Genomic DNA, 15,787 nt, shown 5'->3' on the forward strand with positions numbered 1-15,787 from the left:
AGTGGCAAAAGGTGCAGCTTCATGAGACGGGTCTTTCCCTGTCCTCCAAAGAGCAGTTAGGCGAGAGCATACCAATATATAAAGACTGTTTAAAAAGCAAACTCACAAAACCAGTGGATTATTGGCGGTATAGCAACAAAGACAGTGGTGCAGGAAGTCATCAGCAGCCCCACCAGATGTCCACGTGCATCAACAGGTGAGTCAGCTTAGTTCATGTCAGTGGGTCTTGGTTTAGCCCTAGTAAGAATGTCTACTTTCCGATAAGTGATTTCCAGGCAATGTAGATGCTAATGATTGCATCTTAATAGACTTTTTTGTAGTTTTTCATTACAAAAGTAGTCCACGCTAACGATATATGATAGAGCAAATACAGCTAGATAATAGATAAAATGAAACTTATAACGCCACCAGCCCAAAATAACCACCATACTGATCAGTAAGGAAACTTTTGGTTCCAAATCAGAGAAGACCTAAATCAAACTGACTTAAATATAAAGGGGAACGTACATAGTTGGAAAGTGGAGGAGTAGGTTTGGCTCCAGGCAAAGTGTAATCCAGCAGCTAGGTGATGTCACCAGAGCCGGATTTTCTCTATCTCTTACCTTGTTTTTCTTAGTATCAGCTCATTCTGAAACTAGCCTTATCATAGTTGCATGACAGCTACTTCCTGCAGCTCCCGAACCACAAATTTCTCAAGTCAAGTAAGAGAAAGAGTATGTCTTTGTCCCAGGCTTCTCAGTGACAATCCTGAAATACACTCTCATTGGTGCAGGTTGGGTCATGTGGCTGCTTTTAACTTCACGGTGTCAAGAGGGATATAATGTATGAAATTAGCTTAGCCTAACACACATGCTCCCCTTCATGATCAAGGTATAATCAGCCTCCCTAGATACACGGAGATTCCTACATGGACATGGGGGCTGTGAGGAAGACAGAAGGGAGAAATCATGTTGGGGAAACAGCTAATAGGTGTCCAGAGACATCACTGTTTTTGTAGTTGTGCTGTGACTCTGTTTTTATTTTTCTTTAAGATTTTATTTATTTATTTGAGAGCGATAGAGAGCCCACAAGTGGGGGGAGGAACAAGCCAACTCCCCGCTTAGTCGGGAGCCTGATGTGGGGCTCAATCCCAGAGCCCTGAGACCAAGACCTGAACCTAAGTAGGACGCTTAACCGAATGAGCCACCCGGTGCCTCCGTGACTCCATTTTTCAATGTGGAAGATGCCGCCAATGCTGAGATTAATTTCTAGCATGCAGAAGGTTGGGGAGGGGGTATTTTCAATAGTCAAGGCACAAGATGATGCTTCACATTTGGTAGGTACCAAAAACATCTGTTGAGTTGAATATAAACTAGCATCAAAGGGTTAAAAGCAGAATGCCCGAAGATGCTTTCCAGAGTACAAGACCAAGAAAAGTAAACTTCCAAACGCAGTCACTCCACCTGTGTTAAAATGCATGGCCCTTATTTACACAAATATTTGAATTTCTTGGTTGGCTATGCAAACAAGTAGCATTCCGTTGTTCAAATATTTGTCATGGTTTCTTTCCTTAGAACAGAAGTCAAAGAATCATAACAATCCAGGTCTCTCACACTTTGGGAGGGAAGAGGGTGAATAACCTTTTACAAAACAAAATCCTACCATGCACCCTAACACCACATGAAACACAAGCTGGGCTGGGCCTGCTCCGGTAAGAATGGATGGAGCGTGAGGCCCCCGTGTGGATCTCAGACGGATTCCACTTTATACCAATGGACCCTCCTCCCCGTCAGCTGTGCTACGTCTAGCAAGGGAGTGGGGCATCTCACAAGATTCAATGTCACTCTAATTCAATTCCTGACGCTAAAACCATTTCCTACTATTGAGCAAAAATCTGATCCCCTGTAAGGTCTACTCAGTGGTCCAAAACACCCTTCCACAAGCTGGTATTTCATCTATCTTAGGAGAGCTCCCATCCGGTTCAGCTGTCCAGCCTTCTCTGGGGCAATGTCCTCAGTTCTTCCCCTGTGGCTCACTGGTCATGATCTCTGGTCCTTTTATCATCCTGCTCCCCTTGCACCTCTGTTGAGGCTTTAGGAATATGCCCTTGAGGGCACCTGGGTGGCTCAGTCGTTTTAAGTGTCTGCCTTCAGCTTAGGTCATGATCCCGGGGTCCTGGGATCGAGCCCCACATAGAGGGCTCCCTGCTCAGCGGGGAGTCTGTTTCTGTCAAATAAATAAAAATCTTAAAAATATATATATATGCCCTTGACCCAGGATGGGTACCAATTGCTCAGTGTCTGTGGAATTTATTTCTCAAGTGCCTTCTAACAACACATGCACTTGCTATCTGTCATTCAACCCTGTTAGTACCCTTCAGTGTTTGTGTCTCAGCAGCATGAGGCAGTACTCATGCTGTACTCGATCCCTTGCTCTACTCTTGAACCCGAAGTATCTTCTTTCCTCCACACTGTGTTCTCCTCAGACGAATTCCTGGCAAACGTCTTGTGCCTGTGATCTGCTCCAGCCGTGATGCCCGGGCTGACACTGCCACTCTTCCCAGCTCAGCCCAAAGGCCCTGAAAGGACTGTGTCCGCTCTCATCTGTTCATCTCCTGACATGGACTGCAGCTTCAGATGTGCCTTGATCAGCTCAGAGTTCAGGGCACCCATTCTTCAATGCAGTGCTTCTTTCCAAGCAGCTGTGGGTTTTTCAGGGGCTTCCCTGTTCTGCTGGTTCATGTCAAGCTCAAAGTTGAGGGTCAGTCTCCACTAGGCACAGCCCTACCCAGCTGTCTCCAGAAAGATGGCCACCTGCAGATTTCTTGAGGGTCCTGAGCCAGTGACAACCAGGATTGGTAATATAGACAATGGCTCTCAATGAGGGCTGCATACTCAAATCATCTAAAGGCCTTTAAGAACTGTCAACGCCTTGTTCTAACTCCAGAGATTCTAATTCAGTTGATCTGGGTATCCCTTTAAAAATCAGTCTGTTTGTTTGAAAAAAGCTCCTGAAGTGGGGCACCCGGATGGTTGAGTCAATGAAGCATCTGCCTTAGGCTCAAGTCATGATCTCAGGGTCCCCAGATCCAGCCTCATGTCGGGCTCCCTGCTGAGCGGGAGCCTGCTTCTCCTTCTGCCTCTGCCCCTCCTCCCCAACCCTCAACCCAGCTTGTGAGTGCTCTTTCTCTCTCTCTCTCTCAATGAAAGTCTTTTTAAAAACCCTGAAGTGATTGATCGTCATGTAGAGACAGAATTCAGAGTCTCTGCCCAACATCCCTAACTGCTTCCCATCTGGAAATAGAGCCTAAGGTGCGTCCGACAGAACTTCCACCATACAACTCAGGAACTGTGATAAGATTTCACAAACCACATTTAATTCTCCCAATGATCACAGAATACAGATTTTATTACTATCCCCACTGAAAAGATGTCCAAAAAACAAGTCTCAGAAATGTCAAGTAAACTGTCCCAAGCACACACAGGAAGAAAGAAGTGGATAGAGAATATGTTGGCAGAGTCCAAAGACAGCATCCCTAAGCCTGGTACTGCCTTCAGTGTAGCCCCCCTCCTTGGCCTGGTTGAAGGGCTTAGCACTTCCTCCCAGAGCCCTAAGAGCTGGGCTCCCCTCAGTCCTCACAGGGAACTGGAATCTAATCTTGAACCTCTATTTACTTCCTACCAGCCTTTCTCATTTATTGTCTCTGATACCAATTTTCTTCACCTTGATGGAGCTCTGGCCATTATGGCTTGGACACCTCAAAATCCCGTCACAGGCCACTCCCTTGGGTACAGATTCCTCTGGCCACTGACCTCCCGTCCCTGGCTCCAATCCAGTCTATCATTTTCCCACAGACTCTGCCCAAAGTCAGTCCTGGTTTACTCGCGGCAGTACACATGCTGTGTGTCGAGGACTAGTCAATTACAGCATCACTCGAATCCGATTTTTTTTTTCCCATATGAACTGCCATGAAACTGTTTCTCATTTTACCCAACGTTGCAGGGAAAGGAATGATAGCTTCCAATCTGTGGGACATCTTTCATTTGAGTATTAAACCATCACCAGCATTTATAGCTATTTTAATGCTTTAAAATTTCCCCCCGTAAGGATCACACCCTGTCCCTCTTGTATTTGGAGTGGCTGCCGTACCTGACTCACCCAACAGGCATACTGCCCAGATGATTTGTCCAAGCCAGGGATCAGCCCTTTTTCTATAAAGGTTTTGCGGGCAAGACTATCCTTGCAATGGACTAGCCAACCAGGATGCTGAGTGGGAACGCAGCTGCCTGCCGTATGTAAATGATGGGTGCCCCTCCCATGCCATATGTAAATGAGTGGGTGTGGCCTGTGCCAATAAGACTTGAAACACCAGTGACAAGGGACAGAGCAGTAGTTGCCAAGCCCTGGTTTACTAAGCCAACTGTGGTAGTTCCATTTCCTCAGCAGGTGGCTGGTTTACAAATGGGCCTGTGGCTCAGTCCAGGCACATTGGATGTAAGAAAAGTCGGCTGACGGGCTTCTAGGAAAAGATTAGTTCACATTTAAGACACAGAAGGAAGAAAAAGCCTTCACGTTTCCTTAGGATGAGAGCAGATCTGCATGTGAACTGTGGCAGCCATCTGGCTCCTGACCGAAGATGAAGCCATCAAAACCAGGAGGCCACAGCCACGAGGACCACAGAGCAGAGTGGAAACTGGACATACTGTGGCTGGAGGCGGCCTGACCTCTTGTCCCGCCTGTTATTTATTCAAGATTCTCCAGGTGCTGTACTTTTCCTCCCCCACTCTCCGCTTCCTCTCGATGCCTGGCCCTGCGCGGCACGCTATATGCAAATGAGCAAACACCCATCAGTCTTACCAGGCAGAGTTCCAACTGGCCACCTGACACGAACACAATTAAAAGTGAAACATCAATTAAAATTCACAAAATCCATTTAGCTCTCTGAAAAAGCACTAAATAACTGTACACATTTGGGGCACAGATTCATCTAAACGGCTTTTCATTACTCTTCAGTTATCAAACATACGGGGCCCCACTGTAGCCTCTGTTAATTGCCTATTCAGTGTTTGCTGAATGAATAATGAAAAAATGATCCCAGAACAAAAGATAGAAAACCTGGGCTGCAATGCCACGCTGGGTCAAGTGCAGGCAGCCAGGTAGCATGTGGGGGAGAGCAGTGCGAGAGAAGCCCCGGGAGGGCAAGGGCTGCCCAGGGTGCGCAGATGCTCGGTCCTCTGAGACCTCCACTGATAGAGTCACCTGCTCATTCCGCACAGACCTGCATGTCTACGAGGTATCTCAAGTCTGAACATATCCAAAACAGAACATACAACTTCCCCTAAATCTATCCCTCGATGTCTTCCCCCATTTCAGTAAATGCCCCAATTGAGCATCATTCTTGATTACCTTTTTTCTCCCGTACCTCCGCAACCATGCCACCTGCAATTCCTATGGGCTTTGTACCCAAAATCCGCCCATTCCTCTCCACTCTGCTGCTGTAATCCAGACCTCTGTTATGCCTCTCCTGAGATTTCTGCCACCGCCTCCTACCTGGGCTCCATACTGCCCCTCCTACCTCCCAACAACCCATTCTTTTAAAAACTAAATAGAATTCTATCACTTCCCCACTTAAAACCCTCCAATAGTTTCCCACTGCATTTTGGAATCAGAAACCTGTACTAGTTTTCTACCACTGCTGTGACAAATAACCAGCATTCAGTGAGTTAAAACAATGCACATGTAATCTCTTACAATTCTGGAGATCATAAGGTTTTTTTGTTTGTTTGCTTTTTTTTTTTTTTAAGATTTTATTTATTTATTTGAGAGAGAGAGAAAAAAAAAACAGCTAGGGTGGGGAAGGGAGAGACAGAAGAAGAAGCAGACTCCGTGCTGAGCAGGGATCCCAACACGAGGTTTAATGCCAGGACCCTGGGATCATGACCTGAGCCGCAAGCAGACCCCCAACCAACTGAGCCACCCAGGCACGTTGAGATCAGAAGTCTTAAAATTAAGGTGTTGGTAGGGCTGTGCTCCTTCTGGAGGCCTCAGCGAAGAATCTTGTTTCCTTTACTTTTTGTCTTCTCAAGGCTGCCCACATTCTTTGGCTTGTGGTCCTTTCCTCATTTCTCTGACTGAGCCTCCTGCCTTCCTTTTACAAGGACCTTTGTGATGACACCGGACACTGGGCGATCCAGGATAACTGCCCCATCTCAAGATCTTACTCGCATCTGCCAAGTGGAAGGTACTGTGGAAGGTAACATATTTACTGGTTCTAAGAACATGACACGGCCATTGTGAGGACACCTTTATTCAGCCCACCCCAAAATCAAAACCAATACAAAGAACAGCTCCTCCCCATGGCCTCTCAGCCCTACAGGAGCTGGCCATAACCAGCTCTCTCCTCTTGCCTCCCATCTCCCTCTCCACTCTCTTCTATTCTTCTACCCTGGCACTGGACTGTCCTTTCAGATGTCACACCTGCTCTCACCTCAGGTCTTCACCCTCTGCTTACCTCTGCCTGGAGCACTCTTCCCACATTCTTGAGAGCTCAAATGTCATCCGACATCATCTCGTTGACTTATGTTCTCCTTATAAACAAACAAATTCTGGGAGGAGATTCCTTGTCTGTCTCGCTCGCTGTACCATCTAGAACAGTGACTGGCACGTGTAGCATCTTAATATTTGTTGAAGGAATGAATCATATGACTTCAAAATGGTAGTGGTTTCCCCATAACGTGCCTTCATAACCCATTCGGGTTTATAATCCGTGTAGGTTTATACAAATGCTTTTTAAACTCATCAACATGTTCACCCTAGATCAGTTCTCAGGATAAGACTAAACAAGATAAAATGCAATAAAAACAACTGTAAAGGCTACAAAATATTGGGGTGAGGGGAACAGGGCAGAGAGAGAGTGAGGGGTAGGGCTGAGAAAAATAGGAATAACGTAACGCATAAGGAAGATTCAGAGGGATTCATTACAGCTGACTCTTAACTCCGTAGGACGCACCATCTTGACACAGCCCCCCAAAAACCTGTCCTCCTGTGTACTGGAGATTTTCAAGTAAAAAAGAGGAAAACAATTCTTGGACACAGAGTGGTAACTGAAATTGCAGCATTTATGAGGAATATAATATGAACTAGACCCTGTAGTGAGAGCTTTACATGAAATATCTGTCAACCCCCAAATACCGTTATGGAGGGGGCACTGAAAAGACTTCTCATTTCACAAGTAAGAGAAGTAGATTTCTAAGAAGTCCGGTAACTTGTTCGAATCCACAAACTGAGTATGTGTGAGGCAAGATTCGTGACTCCCAAGCCTCACGCACCAGCCCTATTGATGCTCTACCGGCCCAGCTTTCACTGATTACAAGGGATGCAGCTGAGAGCTGCTCTGGAGAAGCTGTGGGATTTCAGAGTCCGAGCAGCCCTGTGCTGCCTGGTGAAGCCTGGGACCCATGAGCTGGAAGACAGTTTGTAGTTACAGAATATCAACGTGCTGCTTAGCTCCAAAGATACTACCATCTCCCAATAATTCAGGCTTCACATTTCAAAATCATTTGATTCTTCCTTCTCCATTCTCTGTCTCCAGTGGGTCATCAAGTCCAGCCACCAATTCTTCTAATGTTTCTTTTTATAATTACTATATTCCAAAATGAAAAACACATACTTATGGTAAGGCAGGCTAACACTAGGAAAAGGAACAGGAACATAGAAAAGAAAAAGAAAAAACATAGAACATAGAAAAGAAAAAGAAAAAGAGGGGCGCCTGGGTGTCTCAGAGGGTTAAAGCCTCTGCCTTCAGCTCAAGTCATGATCCCAGGGTCCTGGGATCGAGCCCCGCATCGGGCTCTCTCCTTGGTGGGGAGCCTGCTTCCTCTTCTCTCTCTCTGCCTGCCCCTCTGCCTACTTGTGATCTCTCTCTGTCGAATGAATAAATAAAATCTTGAAAAAAAAAAAAAAGAAAAAGAAAAGAAAAAAAACAGGAACATACTAAAAAGGGAGCCTCCCTCCCACTGGAGACCCCAGCGGCCCTCTTCTGAAGCCCCTGCTGGTCAGCACACGCACTCGCAAGTGTGCGCGCGCGCACACACACACACACACACACACATCTATGCAGGAGACAGTGGCCAGATGGGCAGAAAGAGGGTCAGTGCAGACGAGGCTCAGTGCCAGGAGACCAGCATTCGGCCACTACTGTGGTTCTGGTGGGTCCTGGCAGGACATGAAGAATTCATGAAATATTTAGGGGGGAGGATCAGTCAGATAGAGCCAGTACTTGGACTTGAGGATGAAAGAGAGTGAAGAGTTTGGGATGGCTCCCACAACCCTGGGTTGGGGGGCCTGGCATGACAGTGGTTCTGTTGCACTGAAACAGGCACATGAAGGATCAGTCTGTGAGTTCAGCGTCAGAGGCATTCATGGCATCTAGGAGACACAGCAGACTGACAGAAATGAGGGTCTTGAGTTCCAGAGAGAGGTTAGGCTGCAGCCAAAAGAGGCTGTTGGAGCCATAGACAGGAGGAGCTCATTCAGGCAGAGGCAGGTGCCCATGTGGAGTAAAAGCATCACTCAGTGGGCGGAGGGGCAGAGGAAGCACCATCTTGGGTGCCATCGCCCTTGTGGGGCAACAGTGGACTTGTCCTTTCTGATCCGCCATAAACCTATTTTTATCCGGGGACATATTCTGGCACTTGCTCATTTTCAGCCCTGTTTTGCTCTTCCATTATTTCATATGTCTATGTCCTGCTGTCTTGCAGCATTTGCAGTCCTTTCAAAAATTGACAATTGGCAAGTTTCATAAATAAGGGATGCAACTTTTTTGCATTTCAGCCACATTTCCTTTTTTTTTTTTTTTTCAAAGATTTTATTTATTTGACAGAGATCACAAGTAGGCAGAGAGGCAGGCAGAGAGAGAGAGGGGAGCAGGCACCCCGCTGAGCAGAGAGCTGATGCGGGGCTAGATCCCAGGACCCTGGGATCATGACATGAACCAAAAGCAGAGGCTTTAACCCACTGAGCCACCCAGGTGCCCCTCAGCCACACTTTCTTAAATTAGGATCTATAGACACTTGCAGTCAGGCTGTGTTCAAGCAACATGACAAGTGGAGGACCAACACACAAGTGCACTGTCCACTTTGCTGTCTTGGGCTCCTGCCACAACCAGGGAACTCCCCGAGCCGGCCTGGAGCCCAGCACAGACATGGATGGGGCAGAGCCGCCCCAGGGGACCTGTGGACGTGTAAATGAGAGATACTGCCTATTGTCTACCATGTGCCCCTGACATGTCGTGGTTGTTATGCAACATTTGTTCCTTTTATTTATTTATTTATTTATTTATTTATTTATTTTAAGATTTTATTTATTTATTTGACAGACAGAGATCACAAGTAGGCCGAGAGGCAGGCAGAGAGAGAGAGAGAGGAGGAAGCAGGCTCCCCGCCAAGCAGAGAGCCCGATTCGGGGCTTGATCCCAGGACCCTGGGATCATGACCTGAGCCGAAGGCAGAGGCTTCAACCCACTGAGCCACCCAGGCGCCCCTGTTCCTTTTATTTTTATTGAAGTATAATTCATACACAAATGTTTAGATCTTAAATATACCTTGAATCAATTTTGACAAATGTGTTCACTAGTGTAATCCATACCCTCACGAGGCACAGAACATCGCCCTAACCCCAGAAAACTACCGGCTGGCCCCTCTGAGTAAACCCCCACCTCACCTGCAGACGCAAACCATGATGGGACTTCTGTCATTCTGGCCTGGCCTTCTGCTAAGTTAATGAAGATCAGGGGTCAGCCATATCCAGCCCACCGCGTTTTTGTATGACTCAGGAGCTAAGAATGGTTTTTACATTTCCAAACAGATGAAAGAAAAATTGAAAGAGAAATAACACTTTGTGACATGCGAAAATTTTCTGAATTCACTTTTCGGTGCCCACAATAAAGTTTTATTGGCATGCAGCCACCTCCCTTCATTTACATATTATCTACGGCTACTTCTGCACCTATGGCCTCAGAGTTGGAGAGCTGAGGAGAGACCACATGTCCACAAAGCCTGACACGTTTATACCTGGCCCACTGCAGTCCATCGATCCCCTGACTAGGGAACCTGCCTCTGTCTCCACCACACATATGGAGCCAAGCGCTGGAGCCAATGTAGAGAACCAGGTGTTCTGAGTGCTGTTTTAATTACATTCGTACAGGCCAAACATAAAAACCATATATGTTCATGGAAAGTCTAAATATCACCATACACAATGAAAAGTGCTTTTCGTAGGCACAGCTCTCAATGAGGACACTCTAAGATTTCAAGGAAAACTAAATCAAAAGAGAGAACTACAGCTTACTTGTTATGGTCCTGGGTTATTTTCACAGGAACGTTGGCCCCGCTAAGATATATGATTACTGAAACTGCAGTAGTATAAACAGGAATGGGCCAGAATCAGAGAGAAAAGGTAGGGAGAGAGCCAACACCTCATCTGTAAAAGGCAAGGAGAAAAAAGGAAATGGAGCCAGATCCCGAGAGTAGCGCTGCATTAAATGTCCAATTCAAGCCTACCTGGCTTCAAAGGCCCAGGGCCGATCAGGCATAGAAGGCCACAGAGTCCGGCAGGGGTAGGGGTGGGGGGAGCCGAACTGGCTTGGGCTGGCCGCAGCAGAAGGGTGTGGGGCCGCCTCATGACCAGCGTGAGTCCTCTCCTAGGAGGCAGGGTTTGCTCCCTCTTGGCTGATAAAGTGCAATGCTGTTCCTCGGCTGGGAGCACTGAAAGCATTTGTGTGACGCTTTTAGGACTAACACCATCTGGGGATGTCTCGGAAGAGCATGGCTGTGGCCAGCAACTCCAGCTCTAGAAGCCCGTTCCTTCACGCTCCTCCCCACGACCTCAGCCTTCATTAATACACATACCTCTCTTGCAGGAGTGATTTCTCCTCTAATTAAGAACCACTTCAATCCTAGAGAAGGAAATGCGGAGTGGGGGTCATGATGGGTGTGGATATCCGCAGGGCTTTGTTACACAAACCGGGATCAGAGTTTCACAGGACAACAGCAGAAAAACTGAGTGTCCTCTTGTCATATCATCCCTTTAAAATATTTTATGTATTTATTTTAAGTAATCTCTCCACCTAGCGTGGGGCTTGAACTCACAACCCTGAGATCCAGAGTCTTATGCTCTACTGACTGAGCCAGCCAGGCACCCCTCATTGTCATCCCTTCAAGTATAGCTACAAAAGTATTAAAAAATAGCATGTCAGAAGTGTCAAATGATGAGCCAGCGGTGGCTGTCACATGTGTGTGATGATCTGAAAGCTACGGATCCTTTCTCCACAGAAATACCCATGTGCATCCACACCCCAAATCTGTGGGCTCTTGGACTCCTGGTGCAAGGCAGGGTGAAGACCTTACTATCCGGTAAGTGAGCGTCCCCTGAGGGAGGGACTGTAGGAGAGAAGTTCGGAAATGATGGGGCTCTTGCAGTCTGATTACTTGTGGAGTTTGCCAGAGATGGGATATGCACTGGGGGAGGGGGGTTGATGAAATGAAAAAAGCCTTTTTCTAGGCTTTTGAATTGCAACTTAGTTTGTCTTTGGGCAAAGTCTGAAAGTATCCGACTTGAGGGTAAAGTGATACACTTCGGAATTCTACTACTACATGAATACACATGTGTGTTGTGTGTATACGTGTATCTGTGCCTCTGCCCCTAGGAGACCAATCACTTATTCTCTCCGGGTGCCATTTCTTGGTTTACCAGACCGAGGTGACCTCACCTGGGGAAGAGCCACCCTGTGGGTCCCCCAGCAGCTCGCCCCAGGGGAGCGCTGTTAACCTCTTCCCATCTGCACCTGCCCCATCATCCGCCCCCACCCGGAGGAGGGCATCGGCCCACCTGGAGACCTTTCGGCCTCTCTGAGCACCACCCATACCTCCTTATCATGGAGCACTGATCTGCTGCTTACGGCTAAACCTCCTTAAACTCCATCCCACTGTGATGCCTGAAGGGGATTACCAGCTGTCATGTAGCTTTTATCTTTCCACCTACCCAGCAGCAGACAGGAGAGCTCAAAATGTGACAGAAATAAGAACTAAGAGTAAAGGAATTCCCAGCGGGGTGAATCTGTGTCTCTCTGAGGCACTGAGAGCATCCTACACAAAATGTAGAACATGAATCTCGGGCTTTCCTGAATTCTCCTCTTTTCTTGGCGGAAAGCATGAGACTGATAAATAAGTTGTCTGCCAGCTGCTGGCTCTGGCCAACAGAGAAAATCAGATCGGGAGAGGCAGGCGCCCAGACGGGCCTGCACGAGGGCAAACACGCACATGCCCCAGACTCGGAGAAGGCGAAGTAAAGGCCGGCACCTTTCCTGAACTTTCTAAAGATAGACCTATAATTGTTTCTGAGGGTGGTCCAGACGACACAGAAAGTCCTGAGAGTTCAACTAAGGGAAGAGAACACTTTCATTTCACCGGAGCTTCTGATGTTGGAGCTACTTCTAAGCACGGGTGTTTGCCAAGGCTAGCAAATAATTCTGCCGTCCTCTGGCAGCCACCATCAGTCTGCTGACCAGCACGCTAGCTTATTTTCCCAGATCCGATACCTATTCCAGTAACCCTTGAGATCAACAGAATCATCAGCAGAGTAAGAGAAAACATTTTTTTATTTAGTAAGCTCTACGCCCAGCGTGGGGCCCAAACTCACAACCCCAAGGCTCAGAGTTGCCTGTTCCACTCACGGAGCCAGCCAGGCGCCCCAACAAAACATCTTATTGTGCAAAGCCAAGTGGCCCAAATCACCCCGAATAACTTCTTAAAATGCGTACTGTTTAAAACCTTTTGATGGATTCCCACTCCCCTGACGATAAATTCTGTTTCCTAAGTTGGCCTCTAGATAGGGGGGACGATACACTTTAATGGTCACAACAGGGATGTTCTGAGAGCGAGAGACAGTCCTATTAACAAGAACACAGGCGCAACAACCACGAGCCAGACCGTTTACACTGAGCCACCAGATGAGGGGCCTCCCGCCCTCGGGGAATCCGGCCTTGCCCCGCAGCCCACCTTGGCCTCCCTCACCCTCAGCTCCCCGGCTCTCTCCTCCAGTCACACTGGCTTCTCTCTGGCTTCTAAAAGGGACAGGCCTTCTTGAGCCTCCTGCCCCCGGCCACACACCTTCCTCTACCTGTCCCACGTGCTCGCAGCCTCTTCACCAGGCTTCCTCCTCCTCATTCCTTCTCTGGGTCTATCTCCATGTCACGGGGGCAGGGAGGCCTCCTCTGACCTCAGAGACAGAGCTGGCTCCTTCTCATGGGCTCCACAGCATCCAGAACACCCCACATCACATCAGCAATCCATTTACTGAGTGGTGGCTACTGCTTCTACAACACACAGGGGGCCTCTGGGCAGCAACAAGGCTGGCTCGCCGCTGAGACCTCGGCCCGGGCCCTTGCACCGCACCTGGCGACAGGAGCTGCTGGGCTCTTACACTCTCACCACAAGCAGGTCCCCTCTGAGATGCTTTCCTTCACCCCACAACCCTCCCCCACCCGACAGAGTTCAGGGCTATCCTGAGTGCTCCTGGGACTCCAGGCTGCCTCTGATCTAGCCCCTAACAAGGGGCTGATGGTAGTCCACTCCATGCTCTGGAAGTTCCTTGGGGACAGAGCCTGTAATCCACGCACCCAGGCTCGGGCTGGGCGATGAGAACGATGCTGGTAAACATTAATACCGGGCCACAGCCCCTCGTTTAAAACCTTGGGCCCAGATGCAGTTCCGAATTCAGAACTTTTCATTTGAAAATGGCAATATTATGTACTATTGCCAGCAGAGCTGGGGTAGTACCCTGTAACCCGCCACACTATTTCTGTAGCAAAACGTGTGAATATTCACACCAAGGAGCTAAAAAAACCCTCAGAATGTCCTCACATCCTTTCAGGTCAGGCTCTGCAAGCCATTTAGTTCTGATGAGGACAGAATTTTCTGTGGATTAAAGTTAAGAAGAAATGTGGGTTGTGAAGAGCTTTTGGATTTTCAGACTTGTGGGAAGGGACTGTGACAGCTGACCTTCCGTTAGTATTCACTTGTCAGGCACTGTTCCAAGTTCATACACAGTTATATGTGATGTAACGTGTACCCTCTACGTCCTACATTCGTACACAGTATATATAATACACATAGGATGTGTATATAAAATCTTATTTAATCATCAAAACAATCCTATAATCCTAATATCATTTTACTCATTTTTCAGACAAGGAAACGAAGGCATACAGAGTATAGGTAACACACGCAGGGTAAGCAGACCACAAAACCACACACACAAGCCACAGCTGACGCCCAGTGATCACTGAGCAAATGAAGGAATGATGGAAATGGGAGGGAGGGTGTTATACGCAGAGAGGTGGGCTTGAAGTATATAAACAGCAAAACTGCCAAAGTGGTCTTGTCCATTCCTGTGGGTCTGTCCTTGACCCCCTCCCCAGGCACTGTTTCTACCCCAACTTAAATGTTCACAAAAACAGCAGTAGGATGTAGCCCACCCTCCTGGACAAGGATGTCTGGTACAGGGTAGGGTCCTGACCCAAGTTAGGGCAATCAGAACCATTCCCTAGGACTTGGGAAGTAGAACCACAAGGTCATTTTCTTTCTGGGTCCCTGGATTAGGAAACAAACACGTTTTAGAGGAGAACAGGGAACAACCATATGTAGCCTAAATATCCAAATACAGCCTGACATATTCTAGTGTGTAATCTAAGTTTCCTCTTTCTTTTTTAAAGATTTATTTATTTAAGAGCGAGGGAGAGAGCACATGCACATGAGCGGGGGGGTGGGGGGTGGGAAGGGACAGGCGGAGAGAGAAACTTAACCAGACTTCCCACTGAGCACAGAGCTCAATGATGCAGGGCTCATCCAGAACCCTGAGATCATAACCCAAACCGAAATCAAGAGTCAACTGGATGCTTAACTAACTGAGCCACTCAGGGATCCCTTCTACTTTTGTTTTTAAAATAAAACACTGGGGGCACTTGGGTGGCTCAGTCGGGTAAGCATTCATTTGAATCTTGATTTCAGCTCGGGTCATGATCTCAGGGTCCTGAGACAGAGCCCCACCTTGGGCTCTGCACTTGGTGTGGAGCCTGCTTAAGATCCTTTCTCTCCATCTCCCTTTGCCCCTCCCCCCACTCCTGTGCACTCTCCCGCTCAAAAAAATAAAAAATAAAATTACAAAAACAAAACACTGGCAGGGGGGTGTCTGGGTGGCTCAGTGGGTTAAGCCTCCTCCTTTGGCTCATGATCTCAGGATCCTAGGATCGAGCCCCACATAGGGCTCTCTGCTCAGTGGGAAGCCTGCTTTCCCCCCTCTCTCTCTGCCTGCTGCTCTGCCTACTTGTGATCTCTCTGTCAAATAAATAAATAAAATCTTTAAAAAATAAATAAATAAAAACACTGGTTTCTTTGTGGCACAGAGGAACTAGCAGGCCAGCTGGGACTGCCTCTGCTCCCAATATGCAACTGATTATTGTCAGGAGTCATTTGGTAATTCAACTATTCAACCAATGTTTACTGGGCACCTACGATGAGCCAAGCACCTTGCCAAGCAGATGATAGACAAGATAGATATGGATTCTGTTGCAGGGGCCAAGGGCAGGTTGCCCCAAGTAGGACCACTTTGGCATGAAGATTACTCTGAGCTGAAGGCAAGTGAAACCCTATGGGCTCAAGAAACCTTTCGCCCCTCCCTTAACTACATAGAAGAATCTAAATTAGGGTCCTTCCCAGAATAAGGGTCATTAGTAGAGATATATTTCATCCGA

At 47.6% G+C, this 15,787-nt stretch overlaps 1 protein-coding gene and 1 non-coding gene across 2 annotated transcripts in view; both read right to left on the minus strand.

Annotated features, from left to right (window-relative positions):
- The window catches only part of TMCC3 (transmembrane and coiled-coil domain family 3), a 265,093-nt gene that overhangs the window by 134,330 nt on the left and 114,976 nt on the right, over positions 1 to 15,787 (minus strand). The window lies entirely within an intron of this gene.
- On the minus strand, positions 11,102 to 11,174 carry TRNAQ-CUG (transfer RNA glutamine (anticodon CUG)). The gene has a single exon. It is a non-coding gene; the product is annotated as a tRNA-Gln (tRNA).

This window comes from Lutra lutra, chromosome 8 (genome assembly GCF_902655055.1).
Source record: "Lutra lutra chromosome 8, mLutLut1.2, whole genome shotgun sequence".
Lineage (NCBI taxonomy): Eukaryota > Metazoa > Chordata > Mammalia > Carnivora > Mustelidae > Lutra > Lutra lutra.